Below are 7,901 nucleotides of genomic sequence, written 5' to 3'. Positions count from 1 at the left end.
GTCCAGCAGACACGACAGCCCACGCATCTACATCTACCATCCTTCAGCAGTAACGACGGAGCCCACCGCCCTAGCGGCAGCCTCAGCCGACCTCCCCGGCCGCGGGGACGCGTCGGGATAAATGAGCACGCCGCGCTTGCTCGCTCTGGGCGCAGACCCAATTAATCGATCCCTAATCCTGGCGGATCTAAACCTACTCTGTGCAAAATGAAGGATTTTCTCTGTAAATACACACAATTTCTCTTACTATTACACGTACAGCTAGCTGAGTGTCTTCTTCTCCTCATTTGGTCGGGAGTTGCTATGCAGTCCCGCGGCCCTCGCGGCCCACACGTACAAAACTGAATTTTTTTTTGGCGGACCACTAGATGGCGCTCGCGGCCCAAGTGTGGGCCGCGGCCCTATGGTTAAGAATCACTGCACTAGAACAACAACAGTCCCGTAGCTTTACCAGCACAAACCCCAATATGTGTAGCCCTGCTAGAGCGGGAACTAAACTACCTAGTTTACCTTGTATGACAACTAGTCTCTGATATGATAACGTTTAATTTAGGTAACTGACTCATTCATACATTGAGTAGCAGGACCCTCAGTAGATGTTTCCTTGAGTGGTATGAACCCTCAATAGATGTTTCCTTCAGCAGGAACCTCAGTAGATGTTTCCTTCAGCAGGAACCCTCAGTAGATGTTTCCTTCAGTGGTATGAACCCTCAATAGATGTTTCCTTCAGCAGGAACCTCAGTAGATGTTTCCTTCAGCAGGAACCCTCAGTAGATGTTTCCTTCAGTGGTATGAACCCTCAATAGATGTTTCCTTCAGCAGGAACCCTCAGTAGATGTTTCCTTCAGTGGTATGAACCCTCAATAGATGTTTCCTTCAGCAGGAACCTCAGTAGATGTTTCCTTCAGCAGGAACCTCAGTAGATGTTTCCTTCAGTGGTATGAACCCTCAATAGATGTTTCCTTCAGCAGGAACCCTCAGTAGATGTTTCCTTCAGCAAGAACCTCAGTAGATGTTTCCTTCAGCAGGATCTGTTGCTGTGTTTGGGATCATTTCTTGAACACATGACCCAGTTTCAGACAGATCTCCTCACATTTGTCCCTAGACGACTCCGGTCGATGTTTACCATCTTCAACGTTCTCCTTCCATGCATGCAGTGTAACCTGAGAGAAGGAAACTGATACCAAATGAATGATTGATGGCTTTGATGATTAAATGATGGGGGTCAGCACACAGAGGGCTGAAAACACTTGAACATTAATAAGAACCCAATACACCAGCTGGCTCATCCTCACAGAGAATCCAGACCAACCACAAGCACGTTTGTATTTGCTTTGCAGGTGCATCTTACTACAGCTGTTGGAGCTCGTTGAATATGTCACAGATCTTGGAGACCTAATCAAATCCGTCTATCCTTGTAGAGCGAGTCTGTTGGGGGGGTTATTGATGACAGAGTGCTGAAGTAATCTGGACGTAAACGGTGTACGCTACCGGTTACAATGTTGTCCAGACCTCAGCACAAGCTCCCAGGGCGCCTGGAAATGACAGGAGCAACACAAGTGGTTTCTCTCTCTTAGCTCGGCTGTCTCATAGCCATCATCTTTGTCCATTGCTCCTGTAGTTTCTTGTGCCGGCCCCCCTTTTTCCTCTTTTGTGCATGTTTGCAGGCCGGAGCTCCGGGAGCTGCATGCTGGCCTGCGGTCCCCCCCCCCCCACCCCCCCCCCCCCCCCCCACCCCACCCCATCCCACCCCACGCCCGGTCATCCCGTTGCTGCTTCCACCTGCCTGTGGTCCCCTCCCCCCCCGCTGGTCATCCCGCTGCTGCTTCCACCTGCCTGCTGTGTGCTGCTAACGTCCCCGACCCCCTCAGTCTGGCCTTCGGCAGGAGGGCCCCCCTTATGATCCAGGTCCTGGTCCAGGTTTCTTCCTCCTAAAGGGGAGTTTTTCTTGCCACTGTTTGGCTTAAGGCTTTTCTCCCACTAGAGGAGTTTTTACCGGCCATTGTTTATGTAATAATTGCTCGGGGGTTTATGTTTATGTTCTGGGTCTCTGGAAAGCATCTAGAGACAACTTCTGTTGTATTGGACACTATACAAATACAAATTGAATTGAATTGAATTGAATTCATAGCCCTTTTCCACCAAACCGGTTCCAGGGCTGGTTCTGGGCCAGTGCTGAGTTTAGAAACAACTGTATTTGTCTTGGTAACTGGAAAAGGCGTCATCTATGATAGAGCTGCCACCGCTGGAGCATCGGGGCTCTTGCGTTGTCCTCATGTAAAGACCAAGTCGGGTAAAGACCAGCGAGTCCATCTGTATGAGTCCACCGAGCAAGGACACTAACAAGCCGAGCTTTCCTCGTGTCATAAAACTGAATCCTCCAACCAAATGTGATTGTTCTGGTCTCGGGTCATTAGGAACAACCACACCCGCACTTACGTCCTTCTCTGGTGGCTTGAGGACCTGTCCATCTGCAGTCAACAAAGTCCAGTTTAAAACTTGATCTCTGATGCTCAGAAACCTAGGTAAAAGTTGAAACTACTGCTTCTCCTTTATCCCGCTCATCCCGCTGTTTGAGGAGAGGAGGCGCTGCTACCTGCTACCACATGTTACACATGTGATCACTGCACCGTCGCCGTGACGGTGCCAATGAAAGTCTATGTTGTGGGGACTCTGGATGAGATGGATACGCTACTGTCCCCCATCCCAGAGCATCTACTACTCGTCCTAGATGACATGAACATCCACGTAGACAAACCTCAGGGACTTACCCTTGAACTGGCTTTCTGTCCTCCAGCTAACAAAGGTGGTAAAATGTGGTTCTTGATTCTCCCCAGAAACTGCAGAGCTGACTGGTCCTGGTCCCACCGTACACATCTTTGACCACTGCTCCATTTTCCTCCTGGAACACCATGGTGTCGGCACCAGTAGTCTCATTCCTCCAGAGCCTTCGTGACCCGTCCCCCACCTACTTCACCTGGGTTGTTACCACCACCTTGCCTCTTCTGACCACGCTCTCCTCCTTTCTGTTACTCTGCTCGTCCCTTTATGGACAATTCATTCATTTCCTTTCAGTTAAATTACTGGTTTTACATCATATCATCTGATGAAGTACCAAAAAATCTCACTTGTACACTTGTCATGGATGTGGAAAGAAAAAAAGGTCTGGATCTGGACCCCAGTGGGCAGTAGGAGAACTGCTTGTCTGGATCCGGACCCTAATGGTCGGTAAAGGAACCACAGGTCTGGATCTGGACCCTAGTGGTCAGTAGAGGAACGTCAGGTCTGGATCTGGACCCTAGTGGTCAGTAGAGGGACTGCACCCTGGGACCCCGCTCATAAGTGGTAATGATTCTTTTTTTCATGGATTTTTTCATTAAGATTCCAGCAATCTGAAGGGACTTCAGATGAAGCTGAGAGTAAAGAGGTGAAGGAGCAGCAGTGATGCCATTGTTTCAGGACAATGGTGACGAGAGCCACTGCAGACAGGATGTGGAATGCCTGATAAACAGCAGGAAGCTGAACTGGCTCTCTGATCCTGTAACCGCTGTGGATAAAGGTCAGGGTACTGTAGGTGGGAACAACTCAAACCTGTAAACTACATTCATGGAAACTCCTGTGCTCCTCATGCTTCCGTCTCCCAAAGGACCCTGTGTTCTCTGTCCGGGACCAAAATAAATGACTAGAACCAGGACATTTTCTTGTTGTGTAACAGAGTCTTTGATGGTTTTTAAAGAGGACTGTTTAAAATTACTTTTGGTTCATTGTTCATTGTTGCTTGTTTAGTTCATCTGGGGGGATCCCAAGGCATTCCCAGGCCAGCAGAGATATATACTGTAGTCCCTCCAGCTTGTCCTGGGTCTTCACCAGGTCTCCCAGTGGGACAGCTGACCCCACCAGGGAGGATCCAGAAAGAATCCTCACCTGACCCCACATAGGGCCAGTCCCAATCCCCCCCTAGTCCTTTCAGTCCTACCCCTAAATTTTGCGCGTTCCCGTGAGGGTAGTAGTGTCCCAATTCCTCTTTGCATCTAGGGGGAGTGGGGAAAACGAGGGGTAGTGTGTATGAATCTAACCCTTCATAGCGAGGGTTTTCCGATGCTCACTAGTTGACCTAGGGCCAGAAAAATTTCCCAGAATGCTTTTCGTCGTCATTTGCGGACTGAATAAAAAAAAAAACATGGCGGACATTTCTTATTTTTTAGTGAATAAAATCAATATTTTGAGTTAGTTTCTGCATAAAAATGCATTTTGATTACATTTCTAGCCAGAAATATATATTTTACTTTCATAATATTCACTCAGTGAATGTACATAATCACTCGTTTGCTCGTTGTTGCAAAGATCACGCCAGAATAAAGGCTGATTTATGGTTCTGCGTTACACCAACGCAGAGCCTACGGCGTAGGTTACGCGGCGAGGCGCGCCGTACGCCGTACCCTATGCCGTAGGCTCTGCGTCGATTTAACGCAGAACCATAAATCAGCTCCGGAGCCGGCAGCCGGCTGTACTCATCTCGAAATTTTCGGAGCAAATTTCTTAAAAGGAACCCTGGTTATTAAGACTTGTAGTCCCTAATTAGCCACAATTGTTCTCTTATACTAAAATATGTTGTTAGAAACACATAAAATAATCTAATTGCTTTAAAAATCTACAATGTTTATCACATATTTTGACCTGCGGGAGGCGCCATGTTTTACCTGCGCAATGCATTCTGGGGGCGATGACGTAGAGCGGTGGCTCTGGGAAGATAAGCCGCGTTAGTTTAACTGGGACAGGTATCTAAAACATAGATGAGCAGCATCTCCCGGCCGTGGAGGCTGACGAGGGAGCCCATAAGACGTCTCGGTTCAGGCAAACTGGATCAAAGTTCTGTGATACCAGTGCATTAGGCTCCTGCGTAGCCTGCGTAGCCGTGGCTCTAGAGCCCGCAGCGCACCGCCATCCTCTCTCGCCGCCGCCGGGATGGAAACGCCACTGGACAGGAGGCACGTTTGGGAGGGCATAGCCGACCCCTGCCCCCCCTAAAACCGGCTTCGGTGCTGGGTTTTGATGGTTCCATGACAGACCAGAGGCTGAGGGGACTGGCCTGGGACTTTGACGAAACGGGAGGCGCAGACTTCGCTTCAAATAGGCAAGAACATCTTTATTTAAATTAATGACGCCAGATCTGGCTGGGGTTTTTATTGTAGCATCGGCTATCTGCTAGTTGAAACGTGTGGTCTGTTAGTCTATCTGAGTTTTATGGTGTTTTTATAGTTCATGCTGTATGGTGCGGCACTTCTTTTTTTTTTTTTTTTACTTTTTTGTCGGTGCGCCGTCACCATAATGTTCAGCTGTGTTTTGATCTGTGTTTCTGGTGCGCCGTCACCTGTTTAGCTGTGTTTTCATCTGTTTCTGGGTGTCAGAACAGTGGACGGGGGTTAGCAGGTGCCACCGTCTGACGTCACTACCCAGAATGTAAACAACAATGGCGACCTACTAGTTAAATTATATTTTCAAATTTTATAAAAACGAAGACATCAACAAGGTTTTTTATATCACATTGTTATAATTGATACCAACATTTATCTTTTAAGACCTACATGTCTTAATAGCCAGGGTTCCTTTTAACAAGCGTAGCTACAACTGTTAGATTTCATCTATTAAACCAACATTTATCTTCCTAAATGATTTATTTCAGCCAGCAGTAATTCTCCACAGAGCTGCAGGTTTCTCCCCGGGACGACGGCAGGTTGACCCGGCCGTGAGCTGCTGCTGCTCCGAGCCGGCGGCTCCTATCATCCCGGAAAACATCGGATCAAATTTCAGGCGTTATTTGGATAAACTGAGCCCAGGTTGGGGATCTTAACGGTTACTTTTATGCCTGAAAAAATATTAAAACTTAATAAAGTGGCATATTAACAGCGCTACAGCGGAAATAAAAACAGCTTTTATCTCTGGGCTTCCTGATATGGTGTGACGTTTGTGCAAACGTAACTACACAGTCGCTTACGTACCCGAACGTAAACCACGCAGTGACGTAGCAAGTGGTGTCCCAATCCCTAGGGAGGATTACAAGGGCCCTACGCCTGGGGCTTCATTTTTAGGGCTAGTGGTAGAAAGTAGGAGGTGTGTTGGGATTGGTCCTTAACCCTTATTTTCCATATGGGGCCTTTGAGAGCAGATCATTTGGCTACTCACCTAGGACCTGTAGGCCTCATAGGATCAGTGCAAACATGCAAACCGCTCAAGATAAGGTGGTGGCTCCAGGAGGAGCTGATCTGCTGATCTGGATTTCTAAATGACGTTCAGCTCTCTCCTGACATAAGTCATGTGACCACGGTTCATCTGAAACATTTGGATCAGACACTTTTTTTCTTGCAAGTACATTTCATGAAGTTGGAGATTATAAGAAAAAACGATGACTGGACTGATGTGTGTGTTCAGGTCCTGCTGGAATATTACACCAACGTAGAGGTCTTTTAATCTCAATCAATACCACTGCAGTGTTTTTTACAAAAGCGAAGAGAAATGCAAGAAGCATCGGTTGTTTACGTGTTTCTTCTTTTTTTCTGCATTCTTCTTTCTGTCTCCTTGTATGCTGCTGGCCGTTTGAGAACAGCCAAAAATGCACTTTACCGCCACCTGGTGGTCGGCTGTTATTGGCTCAGTCAAAGTGTTCTCGTGTGGCGCCTCTATATGGACAGAGGTGGGTAGTAACGAGTTACATTTACTCTGTTACATTTACTTGAGTAAGTTTTGGGAAATGTTGTACTTTTAGGAGTAGTTTTGAATCACTATACTTTTTACTTTTACTTGAGTAGATTTGTGAAGAAGAAACTGTTACTCTTACTCCGCTACATTAGGCTACGTTGAGCTGTTACTTTTCTTTTATCCCTTTTATCCGCGTACGCGTCAATCTCATGACATCACTGGGTGATTCTTTGGGAAAAAGGTTTGTTTTTGCATGTTTTGTCACATTTACACAGACTCAAACACACACAGAGTTTCTATGAGTTCATGTTTGTTCTAGTTCTGCTGGTTAAAAAAGAAAAGTACAAAGGCTGGAAATTTTGTACTACTTGTGCTTAATTAATTTTTTTATTCTGTTATTATTTTATTTATTGTATTATTTATTAAAGTACTTGCATTTACTTTAAGATTATTTTAATTTAAGCTATTTTTTATTTATTAATTTTAATTAATTTTATTATTTTATTGATTTAATTTACCTGAAGATGATTATTTTGTACTTTTGTCTGTTTGAATGGTTGTGTTAAAAAAATAAATCAGACGTTACTCAACAGTTACTCAGTACTTGAGTAGTTTTTTCACCAAGTACTTTTTTACTTTTACTCAAGTAATTAATTGGATGATACTTTTTACTTGTTCTTGAGTCATATTATTCTGAAGTAACAGTACTTTTACTTGAGTACAATTTTTGGCTCCTCTACCCAGCTCTGCTCATGGAGACACGCTGGCTGGAGGGGCCGACGAGAAGTTCCTGTTTACCTGGAAACCCCACCACTAGAAACGCACTCCATAAGATGCATGTCCTTTTCTAATGATCAAATAGTATACAAGACATTAAGGAAGTGAGGTAGTCTGGAGTAAAGGTGAGTGATAAGAGCATTCTAGCAGCTCTGCTGGTGCTAAATTGCGGTTCACTGAGGGAACTCATGTTTCAATGATTCTTTTTTTTTGGCAAATTCAGAACTGAAAGCCCGCAGACTATAAACGAAGAGGACACACCCATGTGATGTCATCCACGGGATTCTGACAGGAAATCCTGACAAATAAAGGTTGAAGGAAAAAAACAGCAAGAGGCAAAGAACATGTGTAAACAGTTGAGGTGATTGAGGGGAGGAAGATCCCGGCTGAAAGCCGGGTTGTCGACCTCCCACGGTTCCTGTGGAGTC

Source organism: Cololabis saira, chromosome 2, assembly GCF_033807715.1.
Source record: "Cololabis saira isolate AMF1-May2022 chromosome 2, fColSai1.1, whole genome shotgun sequence".
NCBI classification, from domain to species: Eukaryota; Metazoa; Chordata; class Actinopteri; order Beloniformes; family Belonidae; genus Cololabis; species Cololabis saira.
The sequence above is the reverse complement of the archived record's forward strand: the minus strand, read 5'-3'. Positions refer to the sequence as shown.